This window comes from Mustelus asterias, chromosome 4, assembly GCF_964213995.1.
Source record: "Mustelus asterias chromosome 4, sMusAst1.hap1.1, whole genome shotgun sequence".
Lineage (NCBI taxonomy): Eukaryota > Metazoa > Chordata > Chondrichthyes > Carcharhiniformes > Triakidae > Mustelus > Mustelus asterias.
In genome coordinates this window covers 98,332,879-98,356,954 of record NC_135804.1, presented here as the reverse complement: position 1 = coordinate 98,356,954, position 24,076 = coordinate 98,332,879, and positions in this window count along the sequence as shown.

Below are 24,076 nucleotides of genomic sequence, written 5' to 3'. Positions count from 1 at the left end.
AATGCTGTCAAGCCAAAACAGGGTTGTCTTGAGTGTGACGCTGAGGCACAATGATTTCAGATTTTTAGCACTAATTTAGAACATGGTGCTGTATTAGATAACCTTAGCTGAATCAGGAGTTAGTATGCTACAACTTATCTCAGTTGTCCTGGCTAATGAGTTGGAAAAAAAAACATCCAGAGCTGTGCGTGCGTGTGTGTGTCTGTATATGCATGTTGTGGTGGGGAGGAAGCTCAATGGTTTAGTTGCAAACAATTTGGTCCAAGCTGCAATGCTCTCCCTGATGGAATAGCCTTTTAATACAAATTCTCTAGGTTCAGAATAACCACTTGAGTGAGATAATGGAGGTTGGCCAATGCAAATGAAAACATACCTCTGTGGCACCAGGAGGAAAGAGAAAATTGCATGTAACATTTTTTGCAAAAATTCTTTTAATCCAAAGCTTGCATTTACAGGTGTATTTGGTGCTGGCATGGAGTGTGAATACAATGTGCGAAGCAAAGCCCGTGCATTGAGGTGGCTCCTCGACACGCCAAGCATATTTCTACACAGTGAGAGATAAAATTAGAGTGAATTTCTTCCATGGAACAAAGAGCATTCTGCAATAAATGGGACATTTTAATCCTCAAATCGTTTTATTTGTAAGAGGCTTACCCACATACAAGCACCTATCAGAATGACAATGAAGAGTGATGGGATTCTACATGGAGCTTTTTGCTGCAAAATAATTCAGAAAGATAATTTATAGTTCTCCAAAAGATATTAATTACCTGTATTCCTTTCTCTTTATATTTGTGTCATTTAATTCAGTGCAGCTGGACTGTCCTGATAGTTGTGTTCTACATAAGTCACAACCCACATTATTTTTGCTAATGCTCCTGGCGTATTTCCATGTCTTGTCTCCCTCATGTACCAATCTAACTTCTCCAAAAGGGCACCTCTGCTATTCACCCAAACATAAGTTAGGGACAGCATAAAGCTGTCTTATGTTGTCTCATCAAATATTCATATTTCACATACAGCATGTGTTGGGTTCAGCTGTTCCAAAAACACTTCCAAGTCAGGCGCAGCAGAGACCGATGCAGAGTGAATATGATTTTCCATCAAGCATTTCCAGGTCAAATGCAACATGAACTCTTTGTATGCTGGTTATGTAGAATAACATGGAAGTCACAAAACTATAATAGGCCATTCAGCCCTGTTGGTATATGTCACAGCTTCCACAGCTTCACCTCTACACAAGCAATTTGGAATACTGCATCCAGTTCTGGTTGCCACACTACCAGAAGGACGTGGAGGCTTTGGAGAGAGTACAGAGGAGGTTTACCAGGATGTTGCCTGGTATGGAGGGGCTTAGTTATGAGGAGAGATTGGGTAAACTGGGGTTGTTCTCCCTGGAAAGATGGAGGATGAGGGGGAGACTTAATAGAGGTGTATAAAATTATGAAAGGCATAGATAGGGTGAACGGTGGGAAGCTTTTTCCCAGGTCGGTGATGACGTTCACGAGGGGTCATAGGTTCAAGGTGAAGGGGGGGGAGGTTTAACACAGATATCAGACGGACATATTTTACACAGACGGTGGTGGGGGCCTGGAATGTGCTGCCAGGCAAGGTGGTGGAGGCGGACACACTGGGAACGTTTAAGACTTATCTAGATAGCCATATAAACGGAGTGGGAATGGAGGGATACAAAAGAATGGTCTAGTTTGGACCAGGGAGCGGCACGGGCTTGGAGGGCCGAAGGGCCTGTTTCTGTGCTGTATTGTTCTTTGTTCTTTGCAATCATTATTTTAAATATTCATACATGGGGTGTGAGGGTTGCTGGCAAGGCTAACATTCCTAATTGTTCTTGAGAAGGAGGTGGTCAGCTGCTTACTGAACTTGCTGCAGTCCCTGTGATCCAATACATCATGATGTGGAGATGCCGGCGTTGGACTGGGGTAAACACAGTAAGAAGTCTAACAACACCAGGTTAAAGTCCAACAGGTTTAATACACCCTCAGAGATCCAATACACCCTCAGAGCTGTTAGGGAGAATGTTTGAAGATTTTGACCAAGAAACATTGAAGGAGCAGCAAGTCAGGATTGTGTGTTGCTCGGAGGTTCCTGTTTGAGTCTGCTGCCCTTGTTCTTATAGATGAATAGGGATCACATTGTTGGATTGTGCTCTTGAAGGAGGCTTGGCGAGTTGTGGCAGTGCATGCTGTATATGGTATAGACTTCTGCAACTGTCATAGGTGGTTGAGCAGTGAGTACTTATGTTGCGGGGTGGGGTGCTGATCAATTGAGCTGCTTTGTCATGTTGAGTTTCTTGAGTGTTGGTGACACTGCTCTCACTAAGAAAAGTGGGGTGTATTCTGTCGCATTCCTGACTTATGCCTTGTTGGTAATGGAGGGGCATTAGGAAGTTAGACAGCTAGGCAGCAGGCAGTCCATCCCATGGATTTAATGTGCCCACTCCCCCAGTCTTTCGGCCTGCTGGCAAGGGAGTGTTAAATTCAGCCCTTGGAATTTAGCCCTTTTGTCCATGTTTAGATCAAGGCTTTAATGAGGTCTGGAGCATTAGTGAGTATGTAATTGGTGAGTAAGTGTGTTTAAAAGCACCTTCTATCGTGTGGCTGATGATTGAGAGAAAGATAATATTAGTTGGACTAGATTGTTCCTGCTTTTTTGCAAAGGAACGGGATACCTTTCCACCTCATCAGTTAGATGTTAGTGCTGTAGGACTATACTGTTGTAGAACACTACTGGGGCAGCTTGGCTAAAGGCAAAGCTAGTTCTGGAGCACAGGTCTTACTACAGTTCGGGTATTCTCAGAGCCAATAGTTTTTGCTGTATCTAGTGCACTCAGTTGTTTCCTGCTACCACAGGACGTGAATCAAATTGGCTAAGGTTTGGCATTTATGATAGTGGAGTTCTCGGACTGAGGCTGAGATGGATCAGTCACTCAGCACTTCTGGCTGAAATTAGCATTGGAAAGGTGAGCACTGTTAAAGTTTGGCAAGTGTAAAAGAAAAATAATTTGTTAGCTTACAAGGCACATCAGTGATTTCTTCATCTTCACCGGTATTATACGGAATCACAGTTTAGTAAAAGCTGATACATGGGGGGCATATGTGGATAATTGGTTAGGTCACATTGGTATTATGTGCAAGTTCAGATACCTGACTGTACTAAAGATAAATGTTCCTTGGGAGATGTTTCAGAGAAGTGTAACAAAGGTGATACTGAGCTCCAGGTTATGAAAAGAGATTTAGAGAGCTGAGTATCTGGATTGAAAGAGCACCATAATTCAAGTTTTCAGAATGCTGAAGGGGTTGGTTAATGTAGATGGAAGCAATAATGTAGATGGAAGACAATAAATACAGAAACTGAGGACACTAACATAACATTAGCAAGCCTCAAGCAAGGTGAAAAATGCCCTCGCTAACATTTTGGGCCTGATTTTGAGTCTGATGCGCTATCAATTAGGCAAAAGACTACTTGTGTGCCAATACAACTGTAGGCTTTTATTCATAACAGAATCAGGAGCACATCCCAACAGGTAACCAACCCGAACTGAACAAGGGGGAGGAGACAGCCACCTTTATATGAGGTGACAAGGGGAGGAGGTTACGGGCTTTGACAAAGTGGAAAAATCTGGTGACACCCGGGTGACAGAGATCGTTATGGAGGGACTGTAGCTGGTCCAGTTGGGCGCTGGCACATGTTCCACGGGGCAGGGCGTCTGGGGGCTCATTGAGCTTCCCAGGCCGGTACATGATGTCATATCTGTAGGTGGAGAGCTCAATCCTCCACCGCAAGATCTTGTCATTCTTAATCTTGCCCCTCTGCCTGGTGTTAAACAGAAAGGCAACGGACCGCTGGTCCGTAATTAAAGTGAACCGTTGGCCCGCAAGATAATGGTGCCAGTGCCGGACGGCTTCCATGATGGCCTGGGCCTCTTTCTCAACCGAGAAGTGTCGAATCTCAGGGCCTTGTAGAGTCCGGGAAAAAAAGGCTGCCGGACAGCCCCTTTGGTTAAGGGTGGCGGCTAGGGCAAAGTCAGATGCATCATTTTCCACTTGGAATGGGATGGATTCATCCACAGCCTTCGCGATGTCCGCTTTGATGTTGTTGAAGGCCCGATGGGCCTCCTCCGCCAGGGGAAAAGAGGTTGATTTTAGGAGCGGACAGGCTTTATCTGCGTAACGGGGAACCCACTGGGCATAGTAGGAGAAGAAGCCCAGGCATCTCCTCAGTGCTTTGAGAGTAGTAGGGAGGGGAAGCTGCATAAGGGGATGCATAAGGGGGCTGGGTCGGGACCAAGGACACCATTTTCTACCATGTACCCAAGGATGGCGAGGCGGCGTGTCCGAAAGACACACTTCGCCTCATTATATGTCAGATTCAGGAGAGAGGCAGTACGGAGGAATTTTTATAGGTTGGCATCATTGTCCTGCAGGTCATGGCCGCAGATGGTGACATTATCCAGATACGGGAAAGTGGCCCGTAGCCCGTGCTGGTCCACCATTTGATCCATGGCCCGCTGGAAAACTGAGACCCCATTGGTGACACCAAAGGGGACTCGGAGGAACTGGTAGAGGCGACCGTCCGCCTCAAAGGCAGTATATGGGCGATCCTCCGAGCGGATAGGGAGCTGGTGGTAAGCCGATTTTAAATCAATCGTAGAGAAAACCCTTTAGTGCGCGATGCGGTTGACTATGTCCGCGATGTGGGGAAGAGGGTATGCATCTAGTTGCGTATACCTGTTTATGGTCTGGCTATAGTCAATCACCATGCGGTGTTTCTCCCCCGATTTAACTACAACCACCTGCGCCCTCCAGGGGCTGGTGCTGGCCTGGATAATCCCTTCCTTGAGCAAACATTGTACTTCGGACCGAATGAAGGCCCAGTCTTCCGCACTATAGCGCCTACTTTTGGTGGCTATAGGCCTGCAATCCGGGGTGAGATTATCGAATAAAGGGGGGGTAATCTTGAGGGTCAAGAGACTGCAGGTGGTGTGCGGGGGGCGCTGCAGTGACGGCGCCTTGCAGACAGAGAGCGGGGGATAAGGGCCATCATACTGCAGGGTGACGCTCCTATGATGGGTGAGGAAATTTAACCCCAGCAGTACAGGTGCACAGAGTCACGGCAGCACGAGGAGCCGAAAACGCTCGTAGACTGTGCCCTGTACCGTCAGCGTCACCAAACAGCACCCGAGGACCTCCACTGAGTGGGAATCCGAAGCCATGGAGATAGTCTGTCTCCAGGGCCGCACGGGAAGGGCATATCGACGCACTGTGCGAGGGTGTATAAAACATTCTGTGCTCCTGCAGTCGAACAGGCAGTTTTCTGCATGGTCATTTACCTTGATCTCCATTATTGACTTGGAGAGTTGGTGAGGCTGCGACTGGTCCAGGCAAATTGATGCCACCGTCGAATCCAGTAAGAATCCATCTTCGTCCGTGTCTGATGACATCACGGATAAAGTTTCCCGCTCAGCGCGCCTTGATGACGGCATCAAAGATGGCGACTCCCGCGCATCCGGCGACTACATCAAAGATGGCGATTCGCACGCAGCCGCTGACTGCATTAAAGATGGCTGCGCCCACGGAACACATGTGGCGCCATGAGGCTTCGCGATCGGCTTCGCCCGGCAGACTTTGACGAAGTGGCCTAGCTTACCGCATCCGGAGCAGATCGCATCCTTCGCCGGGCAGCGACGCCGAGGGTGCTTGGATAGGCCGCAAAAGTAGCACTTGGGCCCTGCTGGAACAGCCGTCGCGGTGGAACTATCGATGGAACGGGATGCGGGGTAGGCCCCGAGATTGCGAGAGGCCGCTTCTAGCGATTCAGCCATAGTGGCCGTTTTCTGGAGATCCAGGCCATCCTGTTCAAGCAGACGCTGCCGAATGTAAGTAGACTCAACACCCGCGACGTAGGCGTCCCGGATCCGGTCCTCCGTGTTCTGAGCTGCTGAAACAGCCTTACAGTTGCAAGCTCGAGCTAGGACCCGCAGGGCGCGCAGAAAGTGGGCGCACGATTCTCCTGGCTGCTGCTTGCGAGTAGCCAGGAGATGTCTGGCGTAGACCACGTTAGGGCTCTTTCGAAACTGCCCTTTAAGAGTTCTATAGCGTCCACGTATGTAGAAGCGTCCCGGAAGATGCCGTAGACTGCATCGCTTACCCAGGCGCGGAGCACGTGGAGCTTATCGCCGTCGGAGTCGACGACCGCAGCGGCGTCGATGAATGCTTCAAAGCAGTCCAGCCAATGGTCAAATGTATCAGAGACTCCGACCTCTTGAGGGTCTAATGTTAACTTGTCGGGTTTTAAAAGCTGCTACATGTCGGTCAAATGTTATGAATAAAATTGATGTGCTATCAATTAGGCAAAAGACTACTTGTGTGCCAATACAACTGTATGCTTTTATTCATTACAGAACCAGGAGCACATCCCAACAGGTAACCAACCCAAACTGAACAAGGGGGAGGAGACAGCCACCTTTATACTCGGTGACAAGGGGAGGAGCCGAGCCGGCAGGGGATGTGTCCAGGCATAACAAACGCACAACGGTGGTCCAAGTAGGACAAAAGCACAACTGAAATCCACCACAGAGTCTAAGTGCCGAATCTGGGCGTCAAATAGATCCGCGCCTGCAATCCTCTTTCCAGCGCGCCCATACGCGTTTTGCCAGCTCCGGTCCGATTCACGCTGTGGGCGGGGCTTAGCACTGGTGTACCAGTGATGGTGTATCCCTTTACAGGCCCAGCTTGGTCCTTCTCCAGTGTCTCCTCTTGGACTTGTTCTGATCTTGTAGCCGGTTTTCATGCGGATCCACTGTGGAATCGGCCGGTTCTGCTTCATCTTCTTAGCGAGGAATCGCTTCATCCTGAAGGTTTTGTGGGATGGCATGGCTGCAGGTCCACTCCGGCAGGAGGGATTCGTTCCTCCGGTGGGGAGGAGGGAATGCCCGCAGACAGGCGGCGGACCCCCCCCCCCCCCCCGCCCCCTCCCTCCCCACCGATCGGCCGCAGACTGGCAGCGGACCCCTCCCCGACCAGAGGATGATCTGGGTCCCTCACCCCCTCCCATCCCCCCCTTGTCCCACCCCTCACCGCCCCCCCTCCTCCCACCACCACCCCCCGCCCCCAACCAGAGGATGACCCGGGTCAGAGAGCCGTTGGAGGCTCTGACCCCGCTCTTCAGAAGCTGCAGCGACGACTTCAGACTTTTATTTACCAGGTCGTTAAAAGCGCGGATCCGAATCGGGCCAGAAGTCGGTAAAGTGGGATTTGGCGGTAGAGTTGGGCGTGCGGTTTATTAAGTCGATTTAAATGCCTGCTAATGCATTTAAATCGTCGGGCCGCCCAATTAGGGCGCGGGCCGGACCCGCGCCCGGATCGTGTGTCGGTAAAGCCGCCATCTGCTCGGAATCGGGTGCAGATCGTGGTATAGGCCCGACACCCAACTTTAGGCACGAAGTTTTGGTAAAATCAGGCCCTTTGTGTCTATATATGCCCTGTTTGTGAACTCACCTGAAGAAGGAGTGACACTCCGAAAGCTTGTGCTACCAAATAAACCTGTTGGACTTTAACCTGATGTTGTGAGACTTCTTACTGTGCTAACCCCAGTCCAACGCTGGCATCTCCACATCCTCGCTAACATAGTCAGTAATTGAACAGTGTGTTACCAAAACAATTCATGCAACACTGATTAGATCCATCAGTGTATTTTATTTGATTAGTTTGAATAGAATTCAAGGTTACAGGACAAAGAAAAGAGCAAATTGATCAAATGCTCCAGGGAAAGAAATGGTTCCCATTGCTGTGAGATCAATGAAATACCATCTGTCGGAGGTAACTGGCCAGAGTGGAATATTGGCAATAGATAGATATGCTGATGTTTTGCTTGTCTATTTTCCTGGGGGAGGAAAGGGATGAGAAATAAATATTTAGAATGACCCTATCTTTCAGGAGATTAAATAAATGTCAAAGTTTGATGATAAGGCAGATTGTATATGGTGTCTGCTCCATAGATATCAAGTCCATACAGTTACACAATGAGTAACTATCTTGCTGAGCAAACAAAAATTTATACAGTCATTTGATGTGTAGTCCTTACCCTGTTGATGAAATGACTTCCTGAATTTTCCAATCTTAGCATAAACTATGGGGATTAGGGTGAGGCAAACTATACAACCAGTACTTGTAGAAGGCTGAACTCCTGGTAATTGCCAGGGTTAATACAAATAATTGATTTGGATTTGAGCTAAGAGGGTAGCTTATGGATTTTTGTTTATGGTTTGTGAAGAAGATAAAGCAAAGGAATATGTGGTTAGCTGTCCTCTGTCTGGTCTTAATGCAGTGATTCCATATTGTGATTGTTTTGCTCAGTTATCTTCCAGAATGTTGTTATATGGAGCTAATTTCCACATTTTATTTCCAAGAGATCTTGGTTTGCAGTAGATTTCTCTTCTCAGGATGGTTACTTTGCAAATTCAGGCACAATGGGGTGCGATTCTTCCAAACTCCTTAGATGACTAGCAGGAATCCCAATTCCCTGGTGAATGAGACATCAGCCAAAAACCAGGATTCCCGACGGGCGTCAAGACAATGGGAATTCACCAGACCTGCGTCGCCGGCTCCGAAAGGGTTCCTGACCATAACGGGCAACAACCTGATAATTGTGCAAACCCACAAAATTGAATGTCATGAGAGGGTTTGATCGCCCATTCACCAGTTCTCCCCCCCCCACCATTCACCTGGTCCACCAGCGGGATCGGCACTGGGCGGGCTTTACTGTTGCTAACCACAAGCGGGGACATGGTGCGCTGGATCCTGAGAGTCCAGGGAAGCATCACAAACCTCTCGGAAGAGGGGCATCATACTCCACACCACAGACCATAATTTACCCACTCACATGCCACGCAGGCATGAGGGTGACCTGACCCACCCTCCCTTCAGCCCCACTCCCCCATCAAACCCCCCACTCAGTCCCCCTTCAGGCCATGCACCTTGGCAGTGCCAAAAGTACACTGCACCCTGGCACTGACACCCTCACCTGGCACCTTGGGCCTTGAGGGGAAGGGAACCTGGCAAGTCTGAAGATCACCGCTGGCATGGTGATTTCACAGTAAGAAGTCTAAGAACACGAGGTTAAAGTCCAACAGGTTTATTTGGTAGCAAAAGCCACTAGCTTTCGGAACAGGCTGTTCCTTCGTCAGGAAGGAACTCCCACCCACCTGATGAAGGAACAGCCTGTTCCGAAAGCTCACGGTTTTTGCTACCAAATAAACCTGTTGGATTTTAACCTGGTGTTGTGAGACTTCTTACTGTGTTTACCCCAGTCCAACGCTGGCATCTCCACATCATGGTGAGTTCAGGCAATCCTGAGATCAACATCTGCATTCCTGACTGTCAGAGCTAAAAATTCTAAAGTGGCCAGGTCACTTTAATCTCCAAGTCCCTTGGTCACCTGGCAGTGTTTAATATCACTGCAGCACTCCATTCTGCAGCAGAGATTTCCCTTTCTCCCTGTCAGGAGCTGCAGGTGTGAGTAGATCCCTTTGAAGTCCTTTGACTGAGGGGAGATATCAATTTCACTTGGTTGATAGCCTGTGGTTTAACTTCCTCTTTTGAAACCACATTAGTTTTGAAGAAATCACAGGCTGTCAATCGGACATTGTGGCCGGAATTCTCCCCAAAAAATTCACAAATTTGTGTGTGCCGAATTTGTGTGAAAAATGGAGCAATTCACTGTTTTTTTTAGTGGGAGTTCAGAGAAGAATCTCCCACTGAAAAAAACAGCCCTCCCTCATAGGCCCTTCTCCCTTGGCACTGCCCGATGCCCCCTGGGCATTGGCACTTTGTCCCTTGGGAGTGCCGGGGGAACAGGCTGGCACTGCTAGGGTCCCAATGCCCAGGGTGGCATCCCCCACCATCCTCATGTCTGGGGGGCCCCAATTACCCCCTCTTGACTCTAGTGGGGAGCTACTGTAATCCCTACTGGAGTGAACCACTCTGGTGGGGGAGATGCTAGCGGGCCCGGAGATTTTAGTCCTAGGCCCGCTAATCTCATTTATTGGGTGGCATGGTGGCACAGGGTGCCTCAGAGCATCAGGGGCCCGGGTTTGATTCCCCACTTGGGTCATTGTCTGTGTGTAGTTTGTACATTCTCCCCGTGTCTGCATGGGTTTCCTTCAGGTGCTCCGGTTTCCTCCCACAGTCTGAAAAATGTGATGGTTAGGTGCATTGATCCAAACAAGCACCGGAGTGTGGCGACTAGGGGATTTTCACAGTAACTTCATTGCCTTACTTGTGACTAATTAATAAACTTAAAAAAACCTTTAAATGATATTCAAATTGCTACTTAAATAATTTCTGTGCCTCCCGCCAATTTCCGGCACGGAGCTGATGCCGCCGGAAATTCGGCGCTAGGAGATGCTATCATGGTGGGAATGCATGCAGGAATCCTGTGAATTGGCCGACATGAGAATCTCTCGGCCCGCTGCACCAAAAAATTAGCACAACGGGATGGGAGAATCACGGCTGGTGTCTTTGTCAACAATGCAGTTGGATTAACGGGGCACTTGAGGTGCATTCAAGTGTGCAGGGAACTGAAAATAAACACAGATGTCAATGGAGGCCTCTCTCATCACTGAACAGTGAAATTAACAGATCAAGGCTTTCACGTGAAATGGAGAGAGTTTCAAAGGTTTCAGCTTCCTAGGAAGCCTCAGAAACTTCAAATCAAAGTGATGTGCATATAGTGGGGCTGAGTGCATGACTATGCAGAATGGAACCCCCTCCCCACTAGGGGAGGGGGTCTGAGGGTGGAGGGGGCCTGAGTGGGGGATCTGAGAAGGGAGGGGGCCTGTGCAAGGATTCTGAGGAGAGAAGGGAGCTAAATGGGATGTCTGAGAGGGAAAGGAGCTGTGTGGAAGGTCTGGGGGAGGTCAGGTCGGGTCTCCCTTATGCCTGCGTGGTGTGGTGAAGGAGGTCACCTGTTATTTGTTTGTAGGGGGAGGATACCCCTCTTTGCTGAGAGGTTGCTGGTGCTATCCTGGTCAGTGGGAGCGGAGGGGGGCACCATTTCATTTTTTGGGGGAGGGAGACCTATCTCTGTGCGCAGAGATCTTTAACAATGGTGCCCTGATCTTAGAACAGCAGGACTGGCTGGCAGGCTGATCTCATTAACATCTTTCAGGTGGGCGAATCTTGTTTTCCCACCAGGGTGGGCACTTAGCCTCAAAACGGGAGAATTCCATTCAATATTTTTGAGAGAGGTGGGCGGCACGGTAGCACAGTGGTTAGCACTGCTGCTTCACAGCTCCAGGGACCTGGGTTCGATTCCCGGCTTGGGTCACTTCTGTGTGGAGTTTGCACATTCTCCTCGTGTCTGCGTGGGTTTCCTCCGGGTGCTCCGGTTTCCTCCCACAGTCCAAAGATGTGCGGGTTAGTTTGATTGGCCAGGCTAAAAATTGCCCCTTAGTGTCCTGAGATGCTTAGGTTAGAGGGATTAGCGGGTAAATATGTAGGGATATGGGGGTAGGGCCTGGGTGGGATTGTGGTCGGTGCAGACTCGATGGGCCGAATGGCCTCCTTCTGCATTGTAGGGTTTCTATGATTCTAGAGCGAGAGAGTAAACAGCTTTTGCAGCCTGCTTTCAGGACTGTATTCCGATTCTCTCAACTCTGCTTGGTAACATAATCCTTTAAAAAAGGGAAGAATTTGATTAGTTCACATCTGCTGTAGTCATTGTGTTAGAACAGGTAACTGCATTTCGATGTCTCATTTCAGAAACAGGTGAAAAGTTTCAGGATAGCGGAGAGACAACATGACATGGCCTCCTTCACGCTCCCCAGAGGGTTGAGTGTCTGATCTGTTTCACCCCACTTGGTGGAATGCAAGCTTGCACATTGTAGCTGTCTGGCAGTCCTCCATCGCCTATAGAGGGTTTGAATGTATTTTTAAAATCCAACCAGAAATATAAAAATTCTCTTTTTTCAAAAATCTCAACTTCTATGTGTGGAAGTGCAGCAACTCATAGGAGGCCATTCAGCCAATTATGTTTGTGTGGATCCTTTGGCCTGTCTAAAACTAATCCCACTGGCATACCCTCTCTCAAAGCCAAGTATCTTCCTTTGCCTCAACCTTTTATCCAATTTTCCTTCAAACAATCTCTGACTCAAACATTCTTTGCAGCAAAGCATTCCATGCTTCAATAGCTCTTTTAAGAAAGTAATTTCTCCTTTCCTTTCTGCTCTCTCCCTCAACGGCAATTTAAGTGAAAGGAAATAGTATTTCTTAACGCCATCTATCAAAAGAATCATGGCCTGAATTTTACATCAGAGATCGGGTGTGTGCTCAAACTGACACAACGTAAAATAGCAACGGCATTAAGCATGCTTCTTGATGTTACTGTGCACGGGTGCAATATCAAGGTTGGGGCACACGCACCAACAATTAAAGGGCAAATTAAGGCCCTGAACAAGGCAATCGTAAGTGACTTGACACTGCTCACGCGATTTTCTGCTCGCTGCACAGGCAACGGGTGACAGCAAATACATTTTTATCAAATCCCCGTCCAAGAGCAGGATAAAAGGCCCCTGGAGCACAAGCACTTTCACTCTCATTGTGAGTTTGTAACGGTGTGACTACAGAGCTGTCCCAGATTTTCATTTGATTTTGGTAGCATTTCAAACCTATCTTGCTGAATTTCAGGGCCTCATCTTCCCTAGAATGTTTCCCTGAGGATTTCAGCACAGTTATCTCTGATTTGCAAGGCACAGATCATAGTGCATTTAATCTAAAGGGGATAGTGTACTCAGCTGGTGGGGCCTCCTCTTAAGAGGAAGGGAGGGGAAGGAGGGAGAGAAGGTAGGGTGAGTGTGAGCAGCCGTCCCAGGGAGAGATCTTTGAAAGAAGAGGTACGGGCTTAGTTGGTACAGAGTCATCAGGGAGCTCAAGGCAGCAGGGAATACTGCAGATGCCATTACCCAGTGACAAGAGTGTATAGGCAGTGCTCCAACTACCTCTAGATGTCCTTATCCAGTGCCACAGGAAGCTCCGCCTCTCTAGAGACACAGTGAGAGCAATATGTCATATGATTGGGCCAGAAATCCTCTCCAACTCCATAGGTGGACACCCCATGCCACTGGCTTTGAATGTCACAATGGCCCTCAGCTTTCACTCATCCGGTACTTTACAGGGCTCAATGTGGATGGGGGGTGGTGGGGGCGGTGGGTGGTAGTCTGTGTGGTGTGTCTCAATCAGCTGAACACTGTTGCGTCAAGTTCATGACTGGTGCTACCTTCAGCCATGTCCACACATTTATCCACTACCAGACAGATGACACTGGCCTGGCAGAGAGAACCCGAGGCTTTTCAGCGGTGGCTGGGTTCTTCTTGTAACCCCTTGCACGCATGCAGCCTTAAAGGTGCCAGCAGGTGAGTCAGGAACCTTTGCGAGTGAAAGTGCTTCCACTCAGTGATTGTGCAGATCATCTGTGATCACAAGACGAAGATTTTCCAAGTTTGTACCTGTTAACCTGGCAGCTCACATGATTCTTACATCTTGCAGCACTCCTAGGTACCAAGGTTGTTTGTGGCTCCTGCATAATTGGATAGATGGCTCTTGGGTGACAAGGGCTATCCCTTGAAAAGGTGGCCTGTGCCCCACTCCGTCACTCAAGAGCAGAAGGTGGAGAAGAGATACAACAAGAGTCAGGTCTCCACAAACGTGGTGGTGGAGTGGACCATCAGGCTGGTCAAGATGTGCTTCAGACGTCTGCACCAAACAGGGCAAGCATTGTAGTATCCTCCAGAATGTGTCTCCCTCATTGTAATAGCACAGTGTGCCCCGCACAACCTGGCTCTGAAAATGGGGGTACCCAGTGGAAGCTGAGGAAATTGAGGCAGCTCTATAGGCGGGGAGGATGACTCCAGTGATGGGTCTGAGGAAGAGACTGGGGAGGTGCAGGATGAGGACGTGGAGGCAAATGAAAGGAATCTTCAGGAAGACAGGGACACCAGGGATGCTTTGATCCTACGAACCTTCAGCTGGACATCCAAAGCAACGATGCTTACTCACGCTAATGAGACCGTTTCCTTTACAAGCAATCGCTATATGCTAAACCAACCCAAGATTCCAGCACCACACAATGCTGCATCTGACACCCGTTGCAATCATCAAGCCAACTCAGCCCATTAAAGCAAAATAAATGTTTATGTTATTCTAAATGAAAAAATAATGTACAAAGTTGTCAAACAGAACAAAAATTTCAAAATAATGAATATAAATAACGTCACCCATGACAAGCACCTGTTTGTGCTCAAGGTGCCTTCAATTTACATCTCCGGTTGCTGCATCTTGGATGCCCTCCACCTCGCTGACAGTGACATTGAAGGCCCTGATTGAAGGTACAATCAGATATTCTCTGGGCCATCAGAAATGCTGCTGCTATATACAGCAGCAGTGCTCTCTCATGGTGCTGTCCCCTTGTCCATCAGAGAAAGAGATAGGATTGCTTGATTTAGCAAATAATACATTCATTACTGTTTTCACGCATCTGTGCACAACTCTTTGTTTAATGCAAGTGATGGCTCTGGTAGCAGCCTGGAATGGATGCCGTGTATGAAGGTTAAGGGCAGTAGTGATTTTGACAATCATTGGCAGCGGACTCTGCCTTTGGTGGAGATGGGTTATAGGTCAGCTTGCAGCTTGCAGTAAAATGCAGTCATGACTTTTCTTGTAAAGTAAAGTGTCCTCTATGAAATTTTTCAGCCTGTAGTTTCTAGTGTGGGGGGACTTGTTAATGCGTACTGAGTGATTCAGTGCTGGTTGGCCTTCCTCTGTTGCTTCTCCTCTTTTATCTTTCGGAAAGACATGGGTATGTTCTCAATAGAAAGTCCTGTGGTGTCCTGTGTAAATTTGTACAAGGAAAATGGCAGTATCGCAGTAAATTGCACACAACTAGATAAAAATAGGCTGAAGCTTACCAGCCCAGGGTGGCAGGAATGGAAGTGGGGAAGCTGGGTAAAACAGCAGGGAGCAGCATTAGCTCAGCATCCTGAACTTCCCCCTAGTGCTGCGGACGTTTCCTATCAATCGGTCGGTGTGTGAAATGGCTGCCTGCTCCATGAAGGCGGCCATCCAAATAGCATAGTTAAGGTCCCAATTAGGGGCCATCAAGTGGGGCCTTGAGTATTGCTAGTGGTCCCCCACAATGTGGGAAGCTGTCAGCTTCATTGTGCCAGGCTCCCAGAAGCAGCCTGAGGGCATTGGAGCGAGAGGTTCCAGGGCCTAAAGAGGGTACCATGGGCATGGATGACAGTCCTCACAGCCCCAATGACTCTCCTCCCCCACCCCATCCCTCCATCTCCTGAAAGGATTTCTCCTTCAACTCTTGGCCTCTGAATATTTTATTTTTAATTTAATTACCTAGAGACACTCTGGAGATCTCTTGTCTGCCTTCACAGTCTCCACCTCTCCTGTTGGCATTACTGAGGCTTCAGAGCCGCTGGCCCTCTGATTCAACAGCCTGTGCAAGATTGGTGCATTCAAAATGAGACAAAATGATACCTTAATGTCAGATTCTGCCTAGAAATGCTGGTGTGGTAAAACAGTACAGGTGTCAAACATTGCTAAGGGAGAAATGAGGCATCACATATCATAAACGCCCTAAAGCAGTCAAGTAACTATGTGGAAGGGCCACCAATGAAGATACCGGATCTATAATGAAGTAGTGTATGACATCTTTAGTAGTAGCAATTTACCAGCAAGCGAGCTTATAAACACAGGGTTATGTTTCACAATGAGGTGGAAGTGATATTCCACATTATAGACATTGACAGATTGCAGTGAGCAAGTTGTGTAAATTCATGGTGCTTTCCTAAACTACCGTGCTTTCTTCTTGTAATTGCTGTTTGAAAATCTGCTTTATTCCTCAGTACAGGTTATCCATAATCATGTTTATCTTAGGAGATGCTTAATTGAACTCAGTGTGCCTTTGAAAGGGCAGGAAAGCAGCTTAATTGAACTTTTTTTTTAAGTAACAAAGACTGATTGTCCAATACGTTAATGTGGGGGTGGCATGGTAGCACAGTGGTTAGCACTGCTGCTTCACAGCACCAGGGACCTGGGTTCGATTCCCAGCTTGGGTCACTCTGTGGAGTTTGCACATTCTCCCCATGTCTGCGTGGGTGTGCTCCGGTTTCCTTCCACATTCTGAAAGATGTGCTGGTTGGATGCATTGACCCGAACAGGTGCTGGAGTGTGGTGTCTAGGGGGAATTTCACAGGAACTTCATTGCAGTGTTAATGTACGCCTTACTTGTGACTAATAAATAAACTTTAGAATTAATTTTCGTAAAAGATTAAAGTCCGAACAAAATATTCTCCTGATCAGTGTTGGAGTTTAAGCATTGGGACAGAATTTGCTGTGAACATAACAATGAGGCTAATGGTGTTTACTGCCAATTGTGTGTTAATTGGATAGCAACTTTATGCACATGGAAGTTGCTGTCTGCGACATTCCTCAATAAATTGCACATAACAATGTCTCCCTATCTGGCTCCCCATTCAAATGCACTGTGAAGTCCAAAGATGTGCGGGTTAGGTTGATTGGCCATGCTAAAAAAAAATTGCCCTTAGTGTTCTGAGATGCATAGGTTAGAGGGATTAGTGGGTAAATATGTAGGGATATAGGGGTAAGGCCTGGGTGGGTTTGTGGTCGGTGCAGACTCGATGGGCCGAATGGCCTCTTTCTGTACTGTAGGGTTTCTATGATTTCTATGATTTCTATGAAGTTGTTGTACTGATATTGTGGATAGGGCCTAAATTCGGTTTGACTCTTTCATCTCTCTCTCTCAATCTAACTTTTCTTTCCCACTCTTTATTTTAGGAACATAGGGGCAGGAGTGGCCATTCAGCCCATCAAGTCTGCTCCACCATTTAATTTGATCATGGCTGATCATCCACTTGAACGTCTTTTTCCCACGCAATCCCCATATCACTTTATGTGATTGGAATTTAGAAATCTGTCAATCTCTGCATTAAGCGTGCTCAGTAACTGATTTGCCACAGCCATCTGTGGAGAATTCGGAAGATTTGCAATCCTCTGAGTAATAAAAATTCTCCTCATTTCAGTCCCAGATGGAATCCCCCTGATTTTGAAATTGTGTCCCCAGGTTCTGGACTCTCCGACCAGGTAAACATCTGACCTGCATCTTCCCTGTCTATTCCTTTAAGCATTTTGTAGGTTTCACAAGACCATAAAAAATAGAAACAGAGTTGGCTGTTCAGCCCATAAAGCCTGCTCCACCATTCAATAGGGATATGGCTGATCTGACATTCCTCACATCCACTTTCCTGCCCTTTCCCGGTAACCATTGATTCCCTTACTGATCAAAAATCTATCCAACTCAGCCTTAATTATACACAATGACTCTGCCCCCACCTGAGCTCTCTGTGGTAAGGAGTTTCAAAGGCACACAACTCTCTGAGAGAAGAAATTCCTCCCCATTTCAGTCTTAAATTGTCATCCCTTATTCTGAGACTATGCCTTCCAGACCTAGACTCTTGCATTAGGAAACATTCTTTCAGCATTTACCCTGTCAAGGATCCTGCACGTTTCAATGTGATCACCTCTCATTCTTCCAGTTTCCAATGAGTAAAATCCCAACCTGTTTAACCTTTCCCCATAAGACAATCCCTTCATACCGGGGATTATCCGTCTGAACCTTCTCTGAACTGACTCCAATTAAATAGTGGCCGAAATTTTCCGGCCGTTCATGCCAATGGGATTCTCTAGTCATGATGAAGAAGCAGCACTCCGAAAGCTCGTGATTCCAAATAAACCTGTTGGACTTTAACCTGGTGAGACTTCTTAATGCAATTTCCAGGTAGCTATTCTCAGTTTTTTGTTTTGTTTGAGTTATGAGTTTTGCTATTGGTTTCATACAGATATATCCAGCTAAGAAGAAGTTGTATACTATTTGCAAACCACATTGTGTTGCTGGATACCTCATTCTACCCTCTCTCATTTGGATTTTAACTCATGATTTGAATTTGCTTTGTATTTTTTTCCTTTCTGATCTTCTGCTCTGTTAAGTCTCACTCTGCATGTTAAATTTACACTCCAACTTCCAACCACAGTTCAAGACCTGTCAAAGCGCCACTCCTAGCAGGGTATTCATTCTGATCATAGCAAAGTTATAGCAGTGCTACTGCAGGAACACACCAGTGCTATACCCAAAAGCTGAGGCAAGTCTGAAGGGAGCACAGCAATGTGTTAATTTTAGGTTTTAAACTAAATGTTCGGTGTGGAAGATTGGGAGATAATATAATCAAAGTATTTAAAATGTTCAAAGGTGCAGAGAAACTATTTTCTCCAATGAATCAAGAAAGAGTCCAGAAAAATCTTCAAAGCATGGTTGGTCATTTAGGAGAGAATCCAGATAACCTTCTTTACATAAAATATAGTGGAATTCTTCCCACTGAAGCTATGGCTGGGGAAGCATGGTGGCATAGTGGTTAGCACTGCTGCTTCACAGCACCAGGGACCCCCGATTCAGTTCCCGGCTTAGGTCACTGTCTGTGTGGAGTTTGCACATTCTCCTCATGTCTGCGTGGATTTCCTCCGGGTGCTCCGGTTTCCTCCCACAGTCCAAAGATGTGCAAGTTAGGTGAATTGGCCATGCTAAATTCTCCCTCAGTGTACCCGAACAGGTGCCGGAGTGTGGCGGCTCGGGGATTTTCACAGTAACTTCATTTCAGTATGAATGCAAGCCTACTTGTGACTAATAAATAAACTTTGAACTTTGACTTTGGATGTTAGGACAACTGGAGCTTTCATAATGGAGTTACAGGTACAGATCAGCAATGATATAACTGAAGGGATGAATGGCTGACAAGCTGAGAACTAACAAAGATAAACCATTGAGATTGAGTTAGAAAGGCAGAGGAAAGGAACTCGGGCCGTGATTTTATAGTTAGTGCAAACATCCTGATGTCAAACAGAAATGCTTACCACTGGCATGCATGGGTGGGAGGTGGGCCTTTCCTTGGCACTTATGGGTGGCAGTCAATTAAGTCGCTGCTGCCCTATTAAGAATGGCAGCCCACCCCTAAGGATTTCTGGTCCGAACATAAGAAATAGGAGCAGGAGTAGGCCATCTGGCCCTTCGAGCCTGCCCCGCCATTCAACAAGATCATGGCTGATCTGAAGCGAATCAGTTCCACTTACCCGCCTGCTCCCCATATCCCCTAATTCCCTTATCGATCAGAAAACGATCTACCCGTGATTTAAACATATTCAACGAGGAAGCCTCCACCACTTCAATGGGCAATGAATTCCAGAGATTCACTACCCTCTGAGAGAAGAAGTTCCCCCTCAACTCTGTTCTGAACCGGCCCCCCCTTATTTTGAGGCTGTGCCCTCTAGTTCTGGTTTCCCTTCTAAGTGGAAAGAATCTCTCCACCTCTGCCCTATCCAGCCCCTTCATTATCTTATATGTCTCTATAAGATCACCCCTCATCCTTCTAAACTCCAACGAGTACAGACCCAATCTGTTCAATCTCTCCTCATAAGCTACACCCCTCATCTCCGGTATCAACCTGGTGAACCTTCTCTGCACTCCCTCCAAGGCCAATATATCCTTTCGCAAATAAGGGGACCAAAACTGCACACAGTACTCCAGTTGCGATCTCACCAGTGCCTTGTACAGTTGCAGCAAGACCTCCTTGCTTTTATATTCTATCCCCCTCGCGATAAAGGCCAACATTCCATTCGCCTTCTTGATCACCTGCTGCACCTGCAGACTGAGTTTTTGCGATTCGTGCACAAGGACCCCCAGGTCCCTGTGCACAGTCGCACGATGTAATTTTTCTCCATTTAAATAATACTCCAATTTACTATTATTTCTTCCAAAGTGGATAACCTCACATTTGCTAACGTTATATTCCATCTGCCAGATCCTCGCCCACTCGCTCAGCCTATCCAAATCTCTCTGCAGACTTTCCGCGTCCTCCACGCAATTCGCGTTCCCACTCACCTTCGTGTCATCAGCAAACTTGAATACCCTACATTCAGTCCCCTCCTCCAGATCATCTATGTAAATGGTAAACAATTGAGGCCCCAGCACCGATCCCTGCGGCACGCCACTGGTCACCATCTGCCAACCAGAAAAGCACCCATTTATCCCAACTCTCTGCTTCCTGTTAGATAGCCAATCCCCAATCCACGCCAACACCTTACCCCTAACTCCGTGTACCCCAATCTTCTGCAGCAACCTTTTGTGAGGCACCTTATCGAACGCCTTCTGGAAATCTAAAAACACCACATCCACCGGTTCCCCTCTGTCAACCGCACTAGTGACATCTTCATAAAAGTCCAGTAGATTCGTCAAACATGACTTTCCCTTCATGAATCCATGCTGCGTCTGCTTGATCGAACCATTCTTATTCAGGTGCTCTGTTATTTCCTCTTTAATAATGGACTCTAGCATCTTCCCAACTACGGACGTTAAGCTAACCGGCCTGTAGTTACCCGCCTTTTGTCTACTTCCTTTTTTAAACAGCGGCGTAACAGTAGTTGTTTTCCAGTCAGCCGGCACTACCCCAGAGTCCAGTGAATTTTGATAAATTACTACTAACGCATCTGCTATTACCTCAGCCATTTCTTTCAGTACCCTGGGATGCATTCCATCCGGGCCCAGAGGCTAGCAACTCAGCAGCATCACCAGGAGTAGTGGCCACTGCTGAGACTTTGGGCTTAGAGCAGATAGGTGAAGACAAAATGTAAACTTACCAGAGGGCCCATGAACACTTCCTTACAAATGGTTGGGACACAATGCCTACATCTCTGCCTGCACCTCTCTATTTGCCTTGTAAAACTTTACTCCCTAGTTGCCACTGGGAGGCTACCTCCAACTCCCAAGACAGGGGTCAATCCATTGTTGCCAAAATTGCAAAGGCACCATAAAATGGCCTCCACTGGGCCTCCAATTATGGAAATTGGCTGTCTTCTTCCGAGTGTGTTAGGATCTCAGTGCACATGAAAAAGGGAGAAGAATTTTGGATTGGGGACCAAGAAGACAGATGCTGTCTGGGTGCTGCTGTGGTTTGTGCTTGAGCTTGGAGGAGAGGGGAGGAAAATGCAGGAGAAGGGAGCAGGTGGTAGATTCAGGTGGGCAGAGCAGAAAGCCTGAGCAGATTCGATTCTTAGCATCTGGCTGTGCTTGAGACACACAGGGGAGAGAAACATAGAACATAGAACATAGAAAGCCACAGCACAAACAGGCCCTTCGGCCCACAAGTTGCGCTGATCATATCCCTACCTCTAGGCCTATCTATAGCCCTCAATCCCATTAAATCCCATGTACTCATCCAGAAGTCTCTTAAAAGACCCCAACGAGTTTGCCTCCACCACCACCGACGTCAGCCGATTCCACTCACCCACCACCCTCTGAGTGAAAAACTTACCCCTGACATCTCCTCTGTACCTACCCCCCAGCACCTTAAACCTGTGTCCTCTCGTAGCAATCATTTCAGCCCTTGGAAATAGCCTCTGAGAGTCTACCCTATCCAGACCTCTCAACATCTTGTAAACCTCTATCAGGTCACCTCTCATCCTTCGTCTCTCCAGGGAGAAGAGACCAAGCTCCCTCAACCTATCCTCATAAGGCATGCCCCCCAATCCAGGCAACATCCTTGTAAATCTCCTCTGCACCCTTTCAATGGCTTCAACATCTTTCCTGTAATGAGGTGACCAGAACTGCGCGCAGTACTCCAAGTGGGGTCTAACCAGGGTCCTATAAAGCTGCAGCATTATCTCCCGACTCCTAAACTCAATCCCTCGATTAATGAAGGCTAGTACGCCGTACGCCTTCTTGACCGCATCCTCCACCTGCGAGGCCGATTTAAGAGTCCTATGGACCCGGACCCCAAGGTCCTTCTGATCCTCTACACTGCTAAGAATGGTACCCTTCATATTATACTGCTGCTTCATCCCATTGGATCTGCCAAAATGGATCACTACACACTTATCCGGGTTGAAGTCCATCTGCCACTTCTCCGCCCAGTCTTGCATTCTATCTATGTCTCGCTGCAACTTCTGACATCCCTCCAAACTATCCACAACACCACCTACCTTGGTGTCGTCAGCAAACTTACCAACCCATCCCTCCACTTCCTCATCCAGGTCATTTAGTGAAAAAAATAACAGAACTGTAAAAATAATTTTAAAATTGGAAGTTACAAATAAACAATTTAAAATGAGGGAAGCGAGGTCAAAGTTCATGGAATTAGAACAAAGTACAAAGAAAATGACTGCATTGTGTATTCTTGTGTACTTGATTGTGGAAATGCAATCTGATTATATGATTATAGAGTTCACATAAATTCTCAGCAATGCTGAAGGACTTTGTAATCTACACTATTACATGCTGACAAAAACAAAACCACAAAGCGCCTGACATTGGTCTTTACCCAGTAAGAAGTTTAACAACACCAGGTTAAAGTCCAACAGGTTTATTTGGTAGCAAAAGCCACACAAGCTTTCGGAGCTGCAAGCCCCTTCTTCAGGTGAGTGGGAATTCTGTTCACAAACAGAGCGTATAAAGACACAAACTCAATTTACATGAATAATGGTTGGAATGCGCATACTTACAACTAATCAAGTCTTTAAGAAACAAAACAACATGAGTGGAGAGAGCATCAAGACAGGCTAAAAAGATATGTATTGTCTCCAGACAAGACAGCCAGTGAAACTCTGTGGGGGTTACAAATAGTGGGACATGAACCCAATATCCCGGTTGAGGCCGTCCTCGTGTGTGCGGAACTTGGCTATCAGTTTCTGCTCAGCGACTCTGCGCCGTCGTGTGTCGCGAAGGCCGCCTTGGAGAACGCTTACCCGAATATCAGAGGCCGAATACCCGTGACCGCTGAAGTGCTCCCCAACAGGAAGAGAACAGTCTTGCCTGGTGATTGTCGAGCGGTGTTCATTCATCCGTTGTCGCAGCGTCTGCATAGTTTCCCCAATGTACCATGCCTCGGGACATCCTTTCTTGCAGCGTATCAGGTAGACAACGTTGGCCGAGTTGCAAGAGTATGTACCGTGTACCTGGTGGATGGTGTTCTCACGTGAGATGATGGCATCTGTGTCGATGATCCGGCACGTCTTGCAGAGGTTGCTGTGGCAGGGTTGTGTGATGTCATGGTCACTGTTCTCCTGAAGGCTGGGTAGTTTCTTGCGGACAATGGTCTGTTTGAGGTTTGAGGTCCTTCAAACCTCAAACAGACCATTGTCCGCAGCAAACTACCCAGCCTTCAGGAGAACAGTGACCATGACATCACACAACCCTGCCACAGCAACCTCTGCAAGACGTGCCGGATCATCGACACAGATGCCATCATCTCACGTGAGAACACCATCCACCAGGTACACGGTACATACTCTTGCAACTCGGCCAACGTTGTCTACCTGATACGCTGCAAGAAAGGATGTCCCGAGGCATGGTACATTGGGGAAACTATGCAGACGCTGCGACAACGGATGAATGAACACCGCTCGACAATCACCAGGCAAGACTGTTCTCTTCCTGTTGGGGAGCACTTCAGCGGTCACGGGTATTCGGCCTCTGATATTCGGGTAAGCGTTCTCCAAGGCGGCCTTCGCGACACACGACGGCGCAGAGTCGCTGAGCAGAAACTGATAGCCAAGTTCCGCACACACGAGGACGGCCTCAACCGGGATATTGGGTTCATGTCCCACTATTTGTAACCCCCACAGAGTTTCACTGGCTGTCTTGTCTGGAGACAATACACATCTTTTTAGCCTGTCTTGATGCTCTCTCCACTCATGTTGTTTTGTTTCTTAAAGACTTGATTAGTTGTAAGTATTCGCATTCCAACCATTATTCATGTAAATTGAGTTTGTGTCTTTATACGCTCTGTTTGTGAACAGAATTCCCACTCACCTGAAGAAGGGGTTTGCAGCTCCGAAAGCTTGTGTGGCTTTTGCTACCAAATAAACCTGTTGGACTTTAACCTGGTGTTGTTAAACTTCTTACTGTGTTTACCCCAGTCCAACGCCGG